Source organism: Babylonia areolata, chromosome 6, assembly GCF_041734735.1.
Source record: "Babylonia areolata isolate BAREFJ2019XMU chromosome 6, ASM4173473v1, whole genome shotgun sequence".
Lineage (NCBI taxonomy): Eukaryota > Metazoa > Mollusca > Gastropoda > Neogastropoda > Buccinidae > Babylonia > Babylonia areolata.
In genome coordinates, this window is record NC_134881.1 from 49,372,506 (window position 1) to 49,395,005 (window position 22,500).

At 44.3% G+C, this 22,500-nt stretch overlaps 2 protein-coding genes across 2 annotated transcripts in view; both read right to left on the minus strand.

The window, feature by feature from the left end:
• The window catches only part of LOC143283113 (oxygen-dependent coproporphyrinogen-III oxidase-like), a 203,949-nt gene extending 181,643 nt beyond the window's left edge, over window positions 1-22,306 (minus strand). The window contains exon 1 of the mRNA XM_076589228.1: window positions 22,288-22,306. The gene's annotated coding sequence lies outside the window, so the exon portion shown is untranslated. The remainder of the gene's footprint in view (window positions 1-22,287) is intronic.
• Window positions 1-22,500, minus strand: part of LOC143283115 (uncharacterized) — a 551,198-nt gene that overhangs the window by 330,193 nt on the left and 198,505 nt on the right. The window lies entirely within an intron of this gene.

The following is a 22,500-nucleotide window of genomic DNA, read 5'->3' on the forward strand; positions in this document are numbered from 1 at the left end:
ATTATTATATGATGATTATGATCATGATGATCATAATGATTATTACCATTATTATTATTATTATTATAATATAATCATAATTATAATCTTTATAATTATTAGTATTAATATTATAATAATAATAATTATTATTATTATTATTATTATTATTTTGAAGATGATTATGATGATGATTATTATTATATAACCATAATCATTATCATAATCTTTTAAAAAATTATTATTATTATTTATATTATTATTATTAAATAATTATCATTATTATAATCATTGTATTCTAATTATTATTATTATTATCGTTATTATAATCATTGTATTCTAATTATTATTATTATTATCATTATTGTTGTTATATTATTATTATTATATCATGATGATGATCATGATGATCAAGATGATGATTATTACCATTATTATTAATATATAATCATAATCATAATATTTATTATTATTATTATTAGTAGTAGTAGTAGTAGTATTCTAATTGTTGTTGCTGTTGTTGATATTATTATTATTATTATTATTATTAGTCTAATTGTTGTTGTGGTTGTTGTTGTTGTGGTTGTTGTTGTTGTTGTAATTATTATTATTATTATTATTATTATTATTATATTATGATGATGATGATGATGATGATGATTATTATTATTCTTGTTGTTGTTGTTGTTGATGATGATGATATTATTATTGTTATATTATTATCCCCATTATTATCATTATTCTCATAGGTATTATTATTATTATTATTATTATATAATCATAATATTTATTATTGTTATGAAGATGATTATGATCATGATGATGATGATTTTTATTATCATATAACCATAATCATAATTAAAAAAATTTATTATTATTATTATTATTATTATTGTTATTATTATTATTATTATTATTATCTTCTTTTTTTTATTATTATTATATTGATGTTTATGGTGTGTGTGTTTTTTTAATGATTATTGCCATTATAGTATAATGACTATGATGAAGATGATGATAATGGTGATGATACTGATGATTATTATTATCTTCTTTAAAAAAAAAAAAATTTTCAAATTATTACTATTACTAATTTTTTATATTATTATTATTATTATTCTAATTGTTGTTGTTGTTGTTATATTATTATTATGATCATTATTAGTATTATTATTGTTATATTATGATGATGATGATGATGATGATTAGTATTATTATTATTATATATTATTATATATCACTAATATAAAAATATTAATAAAAATAATATCAATCAAAATAATCTAATGGTAATAATAATAATAATAATAATAATAATCTGAATAATAATTATCATCTAACAACAACAGCAACAACAACAATAATAATAATAATGATAATAATAATAAGAAGAAGAAGAACAATGATAATAATAAGAAGAAGAAGAAAAAGAAGAAGAAGAAGAAGAATTATTATTATTATATCATTATCATTATTATTATTGTTGTGATATTATTATTATTATTATTATTATTGTTGTTCTAATTCTTGTTCTTGTTCTTCTTCATCTTCTTATTATTATTATTGTTGTTGTTGTTGTTGTTCTTGTTATTATTATTATTATTTCCATTTTTATATTATTATTATTATTATTATATTATTATTATTATTATTATATTGTGATGATGATGATGATGATCATGATCATGATGATTTTTTATTAATATATAACGATAATCATAATCATAATTTTTAAAAATTTCTTCTTCTTATTATTATTATTATTATATAATTATCATTATTATAATCATTGTATAATAATAATAATAATTATTATTATTATTATGGTGGAAAGGGAAATGTAGAGTAGGTCAAAAGGAAGAACTGTAGAAAGGGTGGAAAGGAAGGAGTGTAGATGGGATGGATAGGAAGGATAGTGGATACGATGGAAAGGAACCAGTGTAGAGGGGGTGGAAACGGAAGTGTAGGGATGTTGGCAGGAAGGAGTGTAGAGTGAGTAGAAAGGAAGGAGTGTAGAGGGGGTGGAAAGGAAAGTGTAGAGGGTGTTGGCAGGAAGGAGTGTAGAGGGAGTAGAAAGGAAGAAGTGTAGAGGGTGAGGAAAGGGAAGTGTAGAGGAGTTCAAAAGGAAGGACTGTGGAAGGGGTGGAAAGGAAGGAATGTAGATGGGGAGGAAAGGAAGGATAGTGGAGATGGTAGAAAGGAACCAGTGCAGAGGGGGTGGAAAGGGAAGTGTAGAGGGTGTTGGCAGGAAGGAGTGTAGAGGGAGTAGAAAGGAAGGAGTGTAGAGGAGGTGGAAAGAGAGTTGTAGAGGGGGTAGAAAGGAAGGACGATTGAGCGGGTAGAAAGGAAGGAGTGTAGAGGGGGTGGAAAGTGGTGTAGAGGGTGTTAGCAGGAAGGAGTGTAGAGTGAGTAGAAAGGAAGAAGTGTAGAGGGTGAGGAAAGGGAAGTATAGAGGAGTTCAAATGGAAGGACTGTAGAAGGTGTTGAAAGTAAGTAGTTTAGGTGGGGTGGAAAGTAAGGATAGTGGAGAGGGTAGAAAGGAAGCAGTATAGAGGGGGTAGAAAGGGAATTGTAGAGGACATTCGCAGGAAGGAGTGAAGAGGGAGTACAAAGGAAGGAGTGTAGAGGGGGTGGAAAGGGAAATGTGGAGGGTGTTGGCAAGAATGAGTGTAGAGGGAGTAGAAAGGAAGTAGTGTAGAGGGGGTGGAAAGGGAAATATAGAGTAGGTCAAAAGGAAGAACTGTAGAAAGGGTGGAAAGGAAGGAGTGTAGATAGGATGGATATGAAGGATAGTGGATACGATGGAAAGGAACCAGTGTACAGGGGGTGGAAACGGAAGTGTAGGGATGTTGGCAGGAAGGAGTGTAGAGTGAGTAGAAAGGAAGGAGTGTAGAGGGGGTGGAAAGGAAAGTGTAGAGGGTGTTGGCAGGAAGGAGTGTAGAGGGAGTACAAAGGAAGAAGTGTAGAGGGTGAGGAAAGGGTAGAGGAGTTGAAAAGGAATTACTGTAGAAGGGGTGGAAAGGAAGGAATGTAGATGGGGGGAAAGGAAGGATAGTGGAGAGGGTAGAAAGGAAGCAGTGTAGAGTGGGTAGAAAGGGAATTGTAGAGGGGTAGGAAAGGAAGGATAGTGGAGAGGGTAGAAAGGAACCAGTGTAGAGGGGGTGGAAAGGGAAGGGTAGAGGGTGTTGGCAGGAAGGAGTGAAGAGGGAGTAGAAAGGAAAGAGTGTAGAGGTGGTGGAAAGGGAAGTGTAGAGGAGTTCAAAAGGAAGGACTGTGGAAGGGCTGGTAAGGAAGGAGGGTAGATGGGGAGGAAAGGAAGGATGGTGGAGATGGTAGAAAGGAACCAATGCAGAGGGGGTGGAAAGGGAAGTGTAGAGGGTGTTGGAAGGAAGGAGTATAGAGGAGTAGAAAAGAAGGAGTGTAGAGGAGGTGGAACGAGAGTTGTAGAGGGGTGGAAAGGAAGGACTATTGGGTGGGTAGAAAGGAAGGAGAGTAGAGGGGGTGGAAAGGGAAGTGTAGAGGGTGTTGGCAGGAAGGAGTGTAGAGGGAGTAGAAAGGAAGAAGTGTAGAGGGTGAGGAAAGGGAAGTATAGAGAGTTCAAAAGGAAGGACTGTAGAAGGTGTTGAAAGGAAGGAGTTTAGATCGGGTGGAAAGTAAGTATAGTGGAGAGTGTAGAAAGGAAGCAGTATAGAGGGTGTAGAAAGGGAATAGTAGAGGGTGTTGGCATGAAGGAGTGAGGAGGGAGTACAAAGGAAGGAGTGTAGAGGGGGTGGAAAGGGAAGTGTAGAGGGTGTTGCCCTGAAGGAGTGTAGAGGGAGTAGAAAGGAAGGGGGGTAGATGTGGTGGAAAGGGAAATGTAGAGGAGGTCAAAAGGAAGAACTGTAGAAGGGTGGAAAGGAAGGAGTGTAGATGAGGTGGAAAGGAAGGATAGTGGAGAGGATAGAAAGGAATCAGTGTAGAGGGTGTGGAAACGGAAGTGTAGGGATGTTGGTAGGAATGAGTGTAGAGGGAGTAGAAAGGAGGGAGTGTAGAGGGGGTGGAAAGGAAAGTGTTGAGGTTGTTGGCAGGAAGGAGTGTAGAGGGAGTAGAAAGGAAGAAGTGTAGAGGGTGAGGAAAGGGAAGTATAGAGGAGTTCAAAAGGAAGGACTGTAGAAGGTGTTGAAAGGAAGGAGTTTAGATGGGGTGGAAAGTAAGGATAGTGGAGAGGGTAGAAAGGAAGCAGTATAGAGGGGGTAGAAAGGGAATTATAGAGGGTGTTCACAGGAAGGATTGAAGAGGGAGTACAAAGGAATGAGTGTAGAGGGGGTGGAAATGGATGTGTAGAGGGTGTTGGCATGAAGGAGTGTAGAGGTAGTAGAAAGGAAGGGGTTTAGAGGTGGGGGTGCAAACAAGTGTACTTTTTCTATTTGTTCACTCTTTTCCAGGGCCCATATTTCTGCACCATACTGCAGTATTGGCTGGACTTGAGCATCAGATAACCTGACAAAAATACCAAACGAATTACAATCAAGCTTATACAAGATGTGAAGTATCCGAATAACTGCTTTCTTTGCTTTATTTGCGAAACTGAAACTAAGTTTTGTAGAAAAATAAATTCCAAGATACTTATATGCATTTACAACGGTAATTCTGTCATTTCCATATGACCATCTTTCGTTTCTTGCTAAATATCCTCCTTTACGGAACACAACAATACTTGCTTTATCCATATTTACTTTTAACTGTAAGTTACGTGCTGCAGCATATAAACTGTTCAACTGTCGCTGTAAACCCACTGTTGTTGTAGATAACAAAATCATATCATCAGCAAAAAGTAGAACAAACAATTCAATCAAATCAAAAGTAACTCCATGTTGACCATACTGCATTATTTCCAAAGCAAGTTCATTAATAAAAAGTGAAAACAAGACCGGGCTACAAACATCCCCTTGTTTAACCCCACGAATGCAATTAACACAATCAGATAATGTTGCCCCAGCTCTCACTCTCGCTTTCACTTCATTGTACATGCTTTTCACACAACGATGTAACTTACCACTGATTCCATTCTTTAATAAAACAGGCCATACAAGTTTTCTTGAAATGGAGTCAAAGGCCTTTTCAAAGTCCACAAATGCTACATACAACTTTTTATTGTTTGCAAACTGTTTCTGTACTGCAGCCATTAGAGTAAATATGTGATCAATTGTTGAATAGCCCTGTTTAAATCCTGCCTGGTGTTCTCCAATTATGTTTTTCTCAATTATCCATTCTTGTAGTCTAGTATTAATAATGGAACTATATAATTTACTACTTACATCACACAAAGAAATACCTCTATAATTATTTACATTATTAATATCACCTTTCTTAAATAAGGGCAAAATTATGGATTCTGTCCAATTTTTTTGATAAACCCCAGTATCAAACAAAAAATTAAAAAGCTTGACTAAAAAGTTAACAGTATTATCCCCTCCATTTTTAAAAAACTCACTAATCATCCCATCCGGACCAGCAGACTTCCCATTTTTTAGTTTTCTAATAGCAAGAATTACTTCTTCATGAGATACAGGTCTGTCCAATACAATATTTTCTCTGTCATTTTCTCTTTCATTTTCCACATACATATTATCAACTACCTCCTCTTCTTCATTAATTTCTAACACATTTTTAAAATGATTAAACCATTCCTGAATAGAAATATCATTTAAAGGTTGCGTTTTCTTTTTTGAAATTTTATGCATTGTGTCCCAGAACTCCTGACTTTTAACAGAATCCAAAAGAGATTCTGAGACAGAGATAGATAGATAGATAGAATCTGAGTGACACAAAGAGAGAGAGAGAGAGAGATCTGAGTGACACAAAGAGAAAGAGGGAGAGAGAATATGAGACTGAGATAGAAAAAATCTGAGACACGCAAAGAAAAAATCTGAGAGACAGAGAGGACAGACAGAGAGAGAGAGAGAGAGAGAGAGAGAGAGAGAGAGAATCTGAGTTATACAGAGAGAAAGATGGAGAGAGATATATATAGAGCGAGTCTGAGAGACACATAGAGATAGAGAGAATCTGAGACACAGAGACGGAGAGAGAATCTCAGAGACACAGAAAACGAGAGGAGAGAGAGAGAGAGAGAGAGAGAGAGAGAGAGAGAGAGATCTGAGTGACACAAAGAGAAAGAGGGAGAGAGATAGAGAGAATATGAGACAGAGATAGAAAAAATCTGAGACACACAGAGAAAAAATCTGATAGAGAGAGGACAGAGAGAGACAGAGACAGAGACAGATACAGAGAGACACAGAGAGAGAGAGAGATCTGAGTGACACAGAGAGAAAGAGGGAGAGAGATAGAGAGAATATGAGACAGAGATAGAAAAAATCTGAGACACACAGAGAAAAAATCTGATAGAGAGAGGACAGAGAGAGAGAGAGAGAGAGAGAGACAGAGAGAGAGAGAGAGATCTGAGTGACACAGAGAGAAAGAGGGAGAGAGATAGAGAGAATATGAGACAGAGATAGAAAAAATCTGAGACACACAGAGAAACAATCCGAGAGACAGAGAGAGGACAGACAGATAGACAGAGAGAGAGAGAGAGAGAGAGAATCTGAGTGACACAGAGAGAAAGAGGGAGAGAGATATATATAGAGCGAGTCTGAGACACATAGAGATAGAGAGAATCTGAGACACACACAGAGAGAGAGGGGGGTGAAATAGAAAGAGAATCAAAGACACAGAGACGGAGAGAGAATCTCAGAGACACAGAAAGAGAGAGAGAATCTGAAAGACACAGAGAGAACACAGAGAGAGTGGGAAGAATCAGAGAGAATCACAGAGAGAGAAGGAGAATCTGACTGAGAGAGAGAGAGAGAGAGAGAGAGAGAGAGAGAGAGAGAGAATCTGAGAGAAAGAGAGAATCTGAGACAGAGATAGATAGATAGATAGATAGATAGATAGAATCTGAGTGACACAAAGAGAGAGAGAGAGAGAGAGAGAGATCTGAGTGACACAAAGAGAAAGAGGGAGAGAGATAGAGAGAATATGAGACAGAGATAGAAAAAATCTGAGACACACAGAGAAAAAATCTGAGAGACAGAGAGAGGACAGAAAGAGAGAGAGAGAGAGAGAGAGAGAGAGAGAGAGAGAGAGAGACACTTTGACACTTTATTGTCATTACCTGCAAGGGTCTATTGACAAGGGGGGGACGGGTTATTTTTGTTTAACACAAGAATAGCGGAACACATTCTGCTCTATCCAGTAGTACCTCTCACATACCCTCTCACATTCTTTTTCAAAGTTCCTCAAATTTAAACAAATGAAATAAACACTTAGAAAAGAAAAAGAAAAAAAGGAATAATATAACCAAACTCAGCCACCCATTCTGTTGTGCTGGTATGTAATTTATCGATATTTGCTTATCATCAGAACACACACAAGACTAGATACTACACATGATTATTTTCCTCGTTATTACCGTTATTGTTAACGTTAATAAGGTTATGTCTTAATGTGTATGCTTCTGCAATAAATTTCGCTATCGATTGTATTATAACTTCATCATCAGACGATAAAGCAGCAACGAGATCATGTCTTTTAGCAATATCTAACTCAAAGAATGCACATTTTTTTCTCAGTTCATCATATGACTTACACTGAAACAGGAAATGTATTTCATCATCAACTCTAAATGCACACAAAGGGCATGGCGATTCTGTGGATGTATCTGCTTGAAACCATCTTTTGTTTGCTTTGAAACCACACGTTCTCAGGCGAAATTTTGCCAAATTTATTCTGTGCCATTTATTTGTTATAACTATGAGATATTTTTCCATCTGAAATATGCTTTTAACCTTCACCGTACTTGGTTATTTTCCCACTTATCCATATTTAGTGGGTCTCACAGACCCACACTCGCTAAAGAAGGAATCCAGAGCTTACCCCCTATTCATACATCGTGGGTCTGACAGACCCATACAAATTAATGTGGGCTTTTCCAACTTCAATAGACTGAGCAACACGTTCCTGTCATCAGATCTTTTCCCACCCCTCTTCCGGCCAATCAATAGCAGCCTCTGTATGTGTGTGTCTGTGTCTGTGTGTGGCAGCCTCTGTATGTGTGTGTGTGTGTATGTGTGGCAGCCTCTGTATATATATATATATATATATATATTTGTGTGTGTGTGTGTGTATTTGTGTGCGTGCGCGCGCGTGTAAGTATACACGTCAGGAGAGCTCTGTGCGCGCGCGCATGTGTGTGTGTTTGTGTGTGTGTAGAGGATGAGGTATGTGTGTGTTTGCATGTGTACTGTAGGAGCAACGGAATATTGGAATGTGCGGGTGTACACACACACACACACACGCACGCACGCACACGCACGCACGCACACACACACACACACACACACACATATATATATATGTCATCGTCAGGAAAAGGGATAGGCAAGATGTACGTGTAACAAAGACCATGTGCGGCGCCGAGTGTTGGACAGACCATCGCCTTGTAGTCTCGAAGCTGAATATTCGAATCCAGCTCAAGAGACGCCCCCAAGGCCAGAAGGCTCCAAAACGGCTTAACATCGCTAAGCTGAAAAACAACACCATCAAACAGTCCTTTGTGGAGCTGCTGGAAGATCGTCTGGAATCCGCCTCTCTGGACAACCAGAATGTGGAGTCTGACTGGAGGACCCTGCGTGAGCTGATCTATATAGTACAGCTTCAGAGACCCTGGGACCCATGACCAGAAAGCACAAAGACTGGTTTGATGAAAACTGTGATGAAATCAAGCAGCTTCTGGATGAGAAACGCCGTCTGCATCAAGCCTACCTGAGCAACCCAAAGTCCACATCAAAAAAGGATGCGTACGATGCCATCCGCAGGACTGTTCAGCAAAAGTTACGCCAGATGCAGGATAAGTGGCTGAGTGACAAAGCTGATGAGATCCAGGGATATGCTGACAGGCACGATATGAAGAGGTTCTATGATGCCTTAAAAGAAGTCTACGGCCCCCCATCCTCAGGATCATCCCCCCTCCTCAGTGCAGATGGGAATACCTTGATCACCGAGAAGGAGAAAATTATCGAACGCTGGGCTGAGCACTTCAACAGTGTCTTAAATCGCCCTTCCTTCATAAATGATGAAGCCATAGGCAAAGCACCTGGCTCAGACTCCATACCAGCAGAGGTCTACAACGATGGAGGCACTGTGCTGACTGAGAAGCTCCATCAGCTGTACTCACTCATGTGGAAAGAAGAGATGATCCCCCAGGATTTCAAAGATGCATCTATCATTCACTTGTACAAGCGAAAGGGGAACCGGCAAGCCTGTGATAACCATCGGGGCATTTCCTTGCTCTCCATCGCAGGCAAGATACTTGCCAGGATCCTACTAAACCGCCTCACAGCACACCTTGACCAAGGTCATTTGCCTGAGAGCCAATGTGGATTCCGGAAAGAACGCGGAACCACCGACATGGTGTTTGCTGCAAGGCAGCTGCAAGAGAAATGTCAGGAGCAAAATGCTGCTCTGTTCTCCACCTATGTCGACCTCACCAAGGCCTTCGACACCGTGAGTAGAGAGGGACTGTGGAAGATCATGGCCAAGTACGGATGCCCTACCAGCCGCCGTGGCAAAGTGGTTAGCGTCGCGGACTGACGGCTGGGAGGACGCGGGTTCGAATCCCAGCAGAGGTGGGTTTTTCGGCCCGTGGCCGGCTCCTACCCAGAGTTGAGTGTGCTGTGGGCTTAAATGGGGAGACTGGGACCACACAGTCGAGTGTCATCCACTTCAAGGATGCGTCTTTGGGTGTGTTGCTCTAATTACCTGACCAACACTGCAAGTGTCTGTATCTCTCGGGCCTGGTTAACGCCGGGATATCATTATGACAGGAAGCGTAGAGTACAGCCTTGTCACGCAGTCCCAAACCAAATTGGACCTCCATAGCAACATCGTCATCATCATCGTCATCCTCCTCCCCCTTCATCGTCATCAATATAAACAAAATAGTCTCAAAGTCTGTGACCTTTCATGCCCTGCTCTCATGGTGACCTCAGTTTCGATACCCCTCCACTTCCGTGCTTTGGGTGAGTCCTGTCAATGTCGTCAGTGTCGGCAGATTCATGGGGGGGCTGTTGTTTGAGGGACGTGGTGGCGGTCTCCACTCTGGGAGAGACGCTCGCTCAGTCTGGCTCCACGACTAAGCCATTATTGTCGTTAGTAGGGGGCTTAGTAGGTGGTGTCCTAAGTACGTTAAAACAGAACAGGCACCACTGAACACCACTGAAGTGACTCAGCAGCAGTGCAGGGTCTCCTCTGGTGTGTGGCCTCCAGGCGACCTAACATCGATGGTTCCCTGTGGACTGCCGACGCTGGGACTGCGACGGACGAACCCGGGTGTGGCCGTGTATGGGGGAATCTAAATGAGCGGCGTGGGAGTAATGCCACTGAAACGGCGCAGATGATGGGGCAGCAAAACAAAAACAAAAAAACAAAAAAAAAGTACGGATGCCCTCGGAAATTTATTTCCTTGGTCAGCCAATTCCATGAAGGCACGCAGGCTCGAGTCCAGGACAATGGCGAAACATCTGCTCCTTTTGCTGTCACAAATGGTGTCAAGCAAGGCTGTGTCCTGACTCCAACGCTGTTCAGCCTCATGTTCTCTGCAATGCTTACTGATGCCTTCAGAGATGGCGATGTTGGAATCGACCTAAAGTATCGAACAGATAGCAAGCTAACTTGATGGCAATTAATAAACTTGATAATCATCAAAATATAACTTGCCTGAGGCAATGACACCGGTAGCCTGCTGTACTGTTGTGTTCTCCGTGAGAGCCGGATGCGATGTGCCAGCCAACTACAGAAGCACTGAGGTAGCCTATGTGTCATCAGTCATGTACGCACAATCACTTCGTTCCACGTAGTACAAAGGGATTATTAGTTTATTCCCTTCTTTTGCGAGTATGGGTCTGAGAGACCCACGAATTACGAATAAGGGTACTTAGTGTTTTCTCTTCTTTGGGGAGTATGGGTCTGTAAGACCCACAACGTAGGAATGCAGGTAAAAATTTTCACAATTACGTAACTGATTAACTAATCAGTTAAAGTGTACATTAATTTACTAAAATGATGCATATATTGTGACAACAAAAGTCATGAAATTTCAAATTAATCGGACACCAAATATATTTTAAAGGCATTTTTTAAGGCAAAAATGGGTCTGTCAGACCCACAAAGTACGGTGAAGGTTAAATGTGAAAAACCAATTATATTTGTCATTACTTTCCATATCTGAGTGCCAGTTCTGTTTAAAAGAACAAATTAGCCTGTCTTTAAATTCTGCTATAAATTGCTGTTCATTTCCTACATCCTGACACATCCACACAATTCCAAAACCATGTTCACATCAAACCTTTTTAACACTAAAAGCCCAGTTTTCTTTATCTAATTCCAATTGTAACAGCATCATATCGTAAGCCTGTCTACATAAACGTGATTGTGGAAGCTTCAGTAATTTAAGCCAATATTTAATGCATTTCACAAATGTTTTTATGTACAAAGGGTATCTGCCTGTTTCACCATATAACATTGTGTTGGATGAATGAATAGGTACATTAAGAAAACGTTTTATTGCATATGTATGCACTTTCTCCATTTGTGAATTTACTTTCAGTCCCCAAACTTCAGCTGAATATGGAAGTATAGGTTCTATCTGTGTGTCAAACATTTTCCAAAAAATACAACAATCAATCGATTTAAGCTTTTTTTAATGATTTCAAGATTTCAATAACACCCTTTTTCCCCTTTCTGCATGATTCGTCCCATGCATAGTTCAGGCTTAATTTTGTTGAAAATACCATTCCTAAATACTTGTATTAATTTGTTACTTTAATGTTTACATTTCCATACAACCATTTTTCACGCACTGACAAATGTCCACCCATTCTAAATACTATTATGTTAGTTTTATCTAAGTTAACTGTTAAGCCTAAACGATCTGCTTCTTCTTTTAATGCATCTAACTGGTTTTGCAAGCCTATAACAGTTCCGGAAAAAAGAATAACATCATCTGCAAACATTAGTAAAAATATCTCAACTGCTCCGGGAATCATCTGTATTCCGTGTCTTCCTTTTCTTGAAAGTTCCACTGCAAGTTCATTGATAAAGAAAGAGAACATTTGTGGGCTTAAAATACAGCCTTGCTTAACTCCGTTTGGACAATCAAAGTATTCTGAATATGCACCATTCGCACGCACACATGCAAGCACTGATTTATAAACACCCTTGAGAGCCATATACTATTTTCCGTTCACACCACTTTCACGCAAAACATGCCATAGAATATTACGGTTCACAGAATCAAAAGCCTTCCTGAAGTCCACAAAGGCAACATAAAGTTTTGTATTATTGAGCAAGTATTTTTGTACAAGGGAATACAATGTAAATATATGATCTATGGTACTATACCTAGCTCTAAACCCTGCTTGTTCTTCAATTATCTTTTCTTCTTTTTCAGACCATTTTGTTAATCTTTTGTTTAGTATGTGAGTATAGACTTTACTTAAAATGCTAGTGAGTGCTACTCCACGATAATTATCAGGTTTGTTGACATCTCCTTTCTTGTAAATTGGAATAATTATAGATTTTGCCCATTCTAAAGGGAAAGTACCATTTTCAAAGAGCTGATTAAATAATTTAACAAGGAAATCAATAATGGTTGAATTTGCATGTTTTAACATTTCGCCGACAATCTTATCTGGTCCTGCACTTTTTCCTGCTTTCAAATGCAATAACTTCCTCTTTAGATATTGGGTCATTAAATAATGGTTCAAAATTATCTTCATCCTCAAACTGTATATCATCTCCTTGCTCTATATTATTGATAGATTCGTTGAAAACACTAAAGAAGTGATTGTGCCATTGTTCAGTAGATATTTTATTGTATATAAAAGTCTTTCTGTTTACAGATCTTAATACTGCCCAAAATGCCTTGGAGTCATTTACTGAATCTTGGAGCTTTTTTAATCTATTTTCTACAAACTCTCTTTCCTTTATTTTTCTTAATCTAACATATTCTTTTCGACACAAAGCATACAATTCTCTTTTTTCTTTTTTGTCTTTTTCTGTTTTACACCTCTGGAAACTCTTAAGTAACCTCTTAACTTCTTGCTTCTTTCGTTCACACTCCTCATCGAACCAGTCATTACTTTTCTTCTTTCCTTTTCCCACTTTTCTTACCATACAACCAGCCGCACTGTATAAAGCACTAACAAACATGTCTAAACTTTCATCCACATTTACATATAATAACTCAAAAGCTTTCTGTAAACTATCGTAAAACTCCTGACTCTCTACTTCATTCTTGTACACATTTGCATTCTCATCTGACCAGATAATTTTTTCTTCAACCTGTAATATAGTATTTTTATTCCCTAAATGATCATTATTTTTTTCACATGTTACCTCAACTGGTAGATGCCATGAGTCCACCTTTTCCCCAACATGTAAATCAAAGTTCAAGTGCAAATTTTCAGAAACCAAAAAATAATCAATTACACTGGCACCATTTGGTGATACAAAAGTATAATCACCCTCTTCATCACTTCTACAGAAGCCGTTCAGAATAATCAAATCAAACATGAAACATAAGTTCAGCAGTGATTTACCAAAATTATTAACAATATTGTCTTTTGAATAACGTGAACCACTTTCCTCATCTATGTCAGTATACTCCATATCACTCAAATAGTTAGTCATCACTTCACTTTCCGCTTGCTGGTGTCCTGTTCTGGCATTCAAATCCCCTGTAATCATAATATACACTTCTTCATTTTCAAATTCATGCAGTAAAGCTTCTTCCAAAATTAAAATACCATCTTTGATAAATTTATCATTGTAAATGGGTCCTCCTTCTGGGACAACATAACAAGCTACTAACACAACATCCTTATCAAAACCAAAAGGAGGAGTTTGTATTATACTCCATGTTTGGTGTTAAATATACTTACCATGTCAAACTGATGCAAACTAGGCCTATTGGTTTGCTCTGCTTGGCCAAATTTCGCGCGGCTAACAGTGAAAAGACGGGCCCACCCGCTCTCAGCCAATCAAACGCCTCTAAAAACTATAAGCGCTTAGTCATTCCGTGGCCATGAACAAAAATGCCCCATGAGAACCACGGCGGAGACGCGGGGACGGACGGGCGGGCATTCGAGTTTGACATGGTAAGTATATTTAACACCAAACATGGAGTATAATACAAACTCCTCCTTTTGGTGTCATATACTGTACCATGTCAAACTGATGCAGAATTTAAAGCAAATGGAGGAGGGCAACGCCTACTGGTTCATATGGGGAGCCCTTGTAACTGAGACGGCAGTGTTAGCCGCGACAAAGGAAATCCCCTTGGAACCGTCAGCCCTGGTCATACGGAAATTCCTGAGGTAGAAGTTGATGAAGGGATTCTCAGACCGCCAGAAGGCTGCCTCCAAGACATGCTGCGTTGGCACTGAGTGCTGGAAAGCAGCCGAAGTAGCTATGGCCCGCACTTCGTGTGCTCTGGGATGAAGACAGCTGATATCCCTGTGTGCATGAGAGTAGGCTCTACGAATGACTTGGGAAACCTGGCGGGAAATGGTGCCTGCAGCGATGTCTTTCTTGTAATTCTCATTGAGGGAGATGAGCAGACACCTCTGAGAAGAACGCCTGAGAAGAATGGCGAGACCTATCCCAATAATATTTGAGACACCGAACAGGACAGGTGCCTATCCTCATCATCTTGGGCAAGAATATCAGACAAAGGTCTGACCCTCAGAGAGGGGGAAGGAACCTCAGGGTCTTGGTTCTTAGCCAGAAACTCTGGAAGGAAACGAATAGTGATGGAACCATCTCTGTGGAAGGCCAGATCTTGTGGCATTCCACTAAGCCCATGCAGCTCACTTCTATGACTGCCTGTGGCCAGCCACAGAAGGAAAGTGGTCTTGAGGGTGAGGATGTCAAAAGGAATAGTCCCCAATGGTAGGAAGGGCTGTTTTCGAATGAAATCCAGCACCAGGAACAAGTCCCAGAGGGGCACTCTTCTGGGGTCTCTAGCTTCCTTCAGAGGGGCACCCCTAGCCACCTCTCTGAGCAGGCAATCCGCTTCCAAGGCGGAACCACCTAGCTGTTTGCAATGTGGTACAGAAGGCAGACCTGTACCCTCGCCCAGAACTAGCAGACAGGATGAACCGAGGAGCAGAGAGCCAGAAAGTTGGCCAGCTGCATGCTCGTAAGGTTCGTAGGGGTAATGCCCTGAGCTGTACACCACCGCAACCACTTCTTCCAGCGAAAGTCATACAAAGTCTCCGTTCCCTGCCTCCTTGCTCTGGTGACTATGGAGAGGAGGTCAGAGGAGGCACACCCCTGGGTCAGCACAGCCGACACAGAGGCCGACCGAGGGGTCGAGGACTTCAATGGTGATGCTGACAGTTCCGACCGCACAGCAGCCATGCGTGCTGGTGGAGCAGTTGAGGATTGGAATGCGGAGTGCCCGAGCGAGGCTGCCTCAGCAGATGAGATTTGGTTTCAAGTTCCAGGGGTGGGAACATGTGTCAGGGACTGAAGGTCCGGAAACCAGGTCTGGACTGGCCATTTCGGCGCAATGAGGATCAGCTGCGGGTGTTCCAATCTGTCTTTCCGTATCACCTTGGACAGAATTGGAAAGGGAGGAAAACGTGGAGGCAATCAGACTGCTCCAATCTAGAGAGAGAGCATCCACTGCCCACGCTTCTGGGTCGGCAACCGAAGAGACGGAAGTGGGAAGTCTCTTGTTGAACAAGGTCCACCATCGGCCGAAACCACTGTTCCCACACCCCCTGAAGGCTGTCCTTGTCCAGGGTGCACTCTGTGCGTATGACACTCTTGGACCTGCTAAGAGCATCAGCCAAGAAGTTGGTTTTTCCTGCTCAGTGTCTCGCTGAAAGTGCAATGCCCTTGCTGTGGCACCAACGGAGGAGAGCCTCAGTCCGCATGGAGAGGTCTGCCGAGTGCGCTCCCCCCATTTGTTCACATAACATGCGACCGTCGTCTTGTCCGTGAACAAGCGGATGGTCTTGCCAGTGGCCTCCCCCATGAAGTGCAGGAGAGTCCTGCGAACTGCCTCCAGTTCCAGAACATTGATGTGGCACAGGCGCTCCTCCGGGGACCAAGTCCCTGCTGCATAGAGTGAGTCCATGTGGGCTCCCCAGCCCAGGGAGGAGGCGTCTGTGAAGAGTGCCACCTGAAGAGTAGGTGGGGCTAAGGGCACCCCCTGTGTCCGAAGGGGGGTGATTAACCACTCTGATGTCACCTCGAGGAACCACTCGCCCAGACATATCTGGGTATCCCATGGCTGAGTGCTCTGGGACCGGCGTAACCTCAGTGCCCTCTGGAGAGGGCGCTTGAGAACCCTGTCCAGGGGAATGAGAGGTGCCGTGGACTACATCATGCCCAAGAGGGAAGAAAGTGTCTGCGCTGTATCTTGGGAGGAGTGGCGCCAGTGGCTGAGGAGGCCTGCCAGACGGTCCCAGTGATCTGGCGCCAGAGAGACTATCATAGACCGCGTGTCGAATCTCATCCCTAAGAAGTCGAAGGACTGACGTGGGGACAGATCGCATATCTGCTGGTCCATGAGGAAGCCCAGTTGGGAGCAAAGGTCTAGAAGTCTGGCCGTATGACTCAGGCACAGGGCCTGCGACTGGGCCAAGATAAGCAATTCGTCCAGGTACACACAGAGACAAATGGATTCCGAGCGGACGATGGACACCAATTCCCGCACCACCTTGGTAAACAGGAAAGGGGCAAGGGACAGACCAAATGGGAGGGCCGGGAACTGGAACCCCTTGTCCCTCCACACGAACCTCAGGTACCGACGGGATGCCGAATGGATGAGTATATGAAAATAAGCATCTTCCAGATCGATAGAGGTAGGCCAATCACCTTGTTGGATGGTCTCCCGAATCTGTGCCTGTGTGTCCCTCTTGAATTTGATTTTGGGGAGGAATTTGTTGAGGGGGGACAAGTCCAAAACTGGTCTCCACCCTCCCGAGACCTTTGGAATCACCAACAACCAGCCGTAAAAACCGGGGCCCGGGTCCGAGAGTTGAGATATAGCCCCATGAGGAGTGGGTGCGATATCTCTTTTTCTAGGACGCTCTCCTGCTCCGTCGAGCTGGGCACCTAAGGAGGAGGAGTGGATCTTAGAGGGGGGAGGTCCTCCACCCAAGACAGCATGTACCCCGACTCTAGCACCGACATAATCCCGTCGTTGAGTCCCAGAGCACACCACTGATGTGCATGCCGGGACAAGTTTCCTACTTGGAGGGGCTGAACGACTGGCGGTGCTGAATCGGAGCCCAGTCATTGGGGGTGCTGCCTTCTGGCCTTGGGCATGGCCGGTCGGCTTGGACAGACATAAGGTGGTTTATTCCTCTGCCCCTGATTCAGCACACGCTGCCTTGACAGGCGGCGTGGTATATGGAGGGGCCCTGGTGGCCGGTCTCTTCAATGGCATAGAACCCTGGAGCCCATGAGAGGTGTGGGCCAAATATGAGGCCACCTCCCTGTTTGTCTCTGCCCTGTGGCTGACAAAATGGGGCGGGAACTGGCCGAAGAGGGAGTGCTGCTGTGCTGGGATGGACCGCAGGGCAGCCCTCTCCTCCACAGGAATGTTAGAGAGGCTGAAAATGGCATCACGCCGCGCTAGCACAGTATTGAAGTGAAGGCTGGTAGCTGTGTCTGCAGCTGCCGTGAGACCAGATGCTACCCTATTGCCGAAAGCGTGTAACCTCTGGTCGGTGAAGAGGCCCGGCAGGACTGAGGAAGGAGACCCCTTGTCCTGATTAACCGGACACTGTTCCCACAGCTCATTGGCCCTGTGAAGGAACGTGTCGAAGGTGTACGCCGTGGAAACCTCGAGGGGGCAGCGGCGGGCCAATTTGTCCCACTCTGCTAACGTTTTAAAGTATAGGTTAGCTGAAGTGGGGAAGGTGGTGCGCTGTGAGACCAACATCCTGTCCTGTGCGGAGGGCTCTGCTCCGCTGTAGGCAGGGTGGTCCTGTGTGTACCAGGACCACACCCCTCCCTTGGAGGAATCTTAAAGAAACTTTCCCGGGGAAAAGGCGCCCGGGGCAGAGAGGGACTCCCTGCCTGGAGAAGGGATGGAAGCAGCACCCCTGACAGTGCGGGCTGGCTTATTAAGCCATACCTGCACCATTTCTGGCACTCTGAGTTGCCTTGTGGTTCTGGTTAGAGTCACATGGCGTGAGGAGGGTCAAGGGTAACAAAGTAGCCTGAGGGACTGATTCGGCATACGTGACCCTATTGGGGAGGGTCAGTTCGAGCTCGGCAAAGTCCAAGTTTGGTTCAGGCTGGTCCCTAGGGAGGCATGGGCTCAATCTGTCCCCCCCTGGGATGTGGGCGAAGAGTGCTCATCTGCTTGTTCGTCCTCATCCGAAGACAGGGGCTCCCACTCTTGTTCGCAGTCCATCCCCTGCTGGGTGCCATCCCAAGTGGATGTACCCACTGGGGCGTCCTGTGAGCTGTGGTCAGCCCAGCGGGATGAGCTGGGACGATCCCGAGCCGGGACCATGGCCGCCACAGTTATGTCCTTGACACCTGAAGCGGGTGGGGAGCGTGTGGACCGTAGGTCCAACCATGCTTGGGATGGTGGGTGCCACACCTTTTCAGAGAGGGCGTCCCTGGATGCAAGAGTGACCCACGAGTGCTGTGTGGGGACAAACACCCACTCATCTCACTGTAGGACCGAGGGCTGGGCAAGTGGGGACTGCCGGCTCCGCCGGGCCGAGTAGGGCCCCTGAGCAGCCGTCGGTCCTGACAAGGAGGCCGTTGTGACCGTGGAGGTCACCTGTGGGTTGACAGAGGCCCGATTTGTGGACAGAGTGGCAATAATGGTCCAGGAGCTCGACCTGACCGACAAGAAGTCGATCCCACTTGTCGGGGCTGTGTGTGTCACCCTGTGAGATGTGCTGGGTTGGGTCCGGTGGGGAGCGGACAAGGGGCTGGCCCTTGGTGCTCCCGGCAACCCAGTGTGCACCCTAGGTGCGCCCCAGTACGGGTAGAATGGGGGTAACCACCCGTGGGCACCAGCCATACTGTGACCCGAACCCCAAGGGTCACTGGTGCGTTGACCTCCATGAAGGGAACAACCTGGCCAAGTCGGAGGGAGGTCAGGTCCGACTTGGGTGTCAGTCCCGCCCGAAGACGAGCGGGCTGACTGCCCGGAACCGCCTGACACGCACGGGCCTCCCCCAGCAGGGGAGACCGGCCGGATAGTGGGAAGACCTGCAGAGCAGGTTGCCACGCGCCCCGAATCCCCTCCCGTGGGGAGACTGGGGTGGCTTGGCCCGGGGTGGGCAAAGTAGAGATCCCCCCCCGGAACCAAATTTTTCTCCCCCCCCAAAAGGAGGTGGGGGAGGGGGGTCGACAGAGAAGGGAGGAGGGGGAACAACAATGGGGCACGTGAGGGCCGTCTCCGAGTGGGGACCCGGGTAATGGCCGGGCGCGGCCTGCCCTTGGGAGTCCGCGCCTAGCTGCGAGTCCCCACAGCACGGAGATGACTTGCCATTCACCCTTCTCCCTGCCTCGCGCTGGGACACCTCGGGAGGCGACGCTCGTACCTCTTTCCCCCCGGTCCCCTTCATGACCGTTTTACTGGTACGAACGTCGCCTCCGCGATCAGCGTCTAACGACGCATCGCCGCGGTCCGTATCGGGAGGAATCATGAGCTCCGGGCCTGGGAGAGTCTCTTACCGAGTCTCAATCCCAGCATCATGATTCCCTGCCTTCGTGGTATGGCACACGAGGCATGGAACCCGCGCTTAGGCACCCAGCGAAAATCCGACCCCCAACAGAGAAAGGAAAGACAGGATCGACTTAGAGGCAGAAAAAATCGAACGAATCGAGGGTGCCGAGTCGAATCGAGTACACAGAATGTAAGAATACAATAAACACAAGCCGCATGCAACAAAATAAGGCCAAAAGGATACGCTGAATAGCCGAAAAAAGCGTAAGACGAGACAGAGCGTAAACCTGACAAGATGGCGTGGAGAGCCTTGGCCAAAGGAATGACTAAGCGCTTATAGTTTTTAGAGGCGTTTGATTGGCTGAGAGCGGGTGGGCCCGTCTTTTCACTGTTAGCCGCGCGAAATTTGGCCAAGCAGAGCAAACCAATAGGCCTAGTTTGCATCAGTTTGACATGGTACAGTATATGACACCAAACACATTTTTGTCTATTCTTATTGCTATAGTATTATCACAAGACAACTTTACTTCTTTAACATTTTTTTCAATACTCTTTCTTACTAGCAACAAAACACCTCCTGAATTTCTGCCGTGAAATGAAATCTTTTTAGCTGGTGCATGAAATTTTTTATAATCTGTAAAAACTCCATTATAATCGAAGGATGAATCAAGGAACGTTTCTGTTAAACAAACAAAATCAAATTTATTTACATAATTCAAGAAAGAAATGTCATTTAATTTGCTGTACAAATTTTCTACATTATAAGACAAAAATTTCAACTGAATTGGATGGCCGGGCCTGGCCTATGGCTTTTTAAAGCCGCTTGAACGCAGGTGCCTGTCGCCGACACTGCCACCCCCTCTCCCTCCGCCACGCACTGTACCAGCCGGAGATCTCCGTTGCTGTTGACCAAGGTAGGCGTGCATCCCCGTCTGTCTGCCATGTGCTGCACGTGTGTCCCTGCCAGGTTGACCCGCCGCGTCATGACACGGGGAATCCCCGCTGTCACTCGCTGACCCGCGTCGTTGTGTCACTGCACCGTGCCGAGGGAAACCCCCGTCACCACCTGCACTGCTGACCTGACTCTGACACTGGGTACCAGATTTGTCAATGGGTGGGGAGGGGGGAGAAAGAGTCCTGTCTGTGTTGTCTGTTTTGCACTGTTTTGTATTGTTGTCTGTCACTGTCAGGGTGAGGGGACTTTTCCTGTTGAATGACCAAGCCAGACACCCCCTGCTTCATCACCACTGAGGAGTGATCTTGATGTGCTTTGTCGGAACTGGCACCTACACTGTGATCACCCCCTCCCCCTGCAACCTGTGCGTACGTTCGGGTATCAAGAAGTCTAGGACCAATTACCAACTGTCCTTTTTGGAAAAAGGCTCTTTTCCCCTCTCTTCTCGCACTGGCAACGACCTGGGCCTGTGCCCTTGTCAAGTCGTTGGCGATCCGCACTCCCCTTCCCTGCAGCCTTTCTCTCCTGTCTCTGTTGGTCAGTAATGACATTTTGTCTTTCCATTTGCTGAATTTAACAATCATGGGCTTTGGTTGTCCTTGTCATTCATATCCCGTCCGATGTGCTCTTATAATGTCATCGTTAGTCCATGTTTTGTGTCCGTCAATGTTGTTAAGAGTATCCACGACTGCTTTCGCACATGTTTCAAAAGTTTCTTTGGACTCTAACTGGGGAATTCCAAAAAACCTCAAATTATCCCTGCGTGATTAGTCCTCCAGTCTGTCTGTGTCCGATTTGAGTTGGTCAATCTCTTGTCTGATCTCATTAACTGTATCTGAGAGTTGTCGAAATTCTTTTCTCTTTTCATTCGATTCTTCAAACAGTTGTTGCATGTCGGTTGTGATGCAAGTCACTGTCTCCGTCAGGTGCCTGTGTTCATTCTCAAGTCTGTCACATCGTGTATTAATTTCTTCGCATTGTTGTTTAACTTGACCCAGTTCGTCTTTGATTTCAGTCAGGTCGTTTCTGATTACTCGAGTTTGTTCAGTGAATTGTTGCTGCATGGCTTGCATCAGTTTGTTAACAATGTCGTCACGGACTGTCACTGTGTCTGTCACCTTGTCACACTCTTCTGTTGTATTGGGTTGTCCGTTCGTGTTGGGGCCAGGGTTTGTCTCAATGTCTCCACTGAGAATCAGCCTGCGCAGCGACAACACTGCGTGCTCCACGCAAAAGGCGGAAACAAGCACTGGCACGTGCACTGCTAGCTGACAATAACTGCCACTGCCATTGACACACAGGACATCTTCTGCACATGACCTAGTTATTCTTGCATGTCCTTCATTGCTTAACCATGCACCGTCCAAAGACAACATTGACCATACATTGCATAAAATACTGTTGATCAGTGCCACGATGATGCAACAAGACGCGAAAGCGACAATAACATCAGTCGACGAGATACATGCCCGAGTATCACTGTCATCGCTCACCTGTTGCTCTTGTGAAAAGTCACGGTACACATTTTGCAAACCTTGCGTTTTTCCACAAAAAGAACCGATAGCAGCCCTCCAAGTCATCAGGTCTACCATTTTTTCTGTATTACCTTTGCACTATTCTTTTGCAAAACAGTTGCACACAGTTCTGGGTTGGGACAGTCCTTCGCCACTCTCCAAAGCGCAAAATTCTCTGCACCTGTTGACATGAGCTGCTGCCTGGCCGCCATTACCCGTCATGCCCCGAGAGAGAGAGAGAGAGAGAAAAGAATCTGAGAGACATAGAGATAATTTCAGTGACAGACAGACAGACAGACAGACAG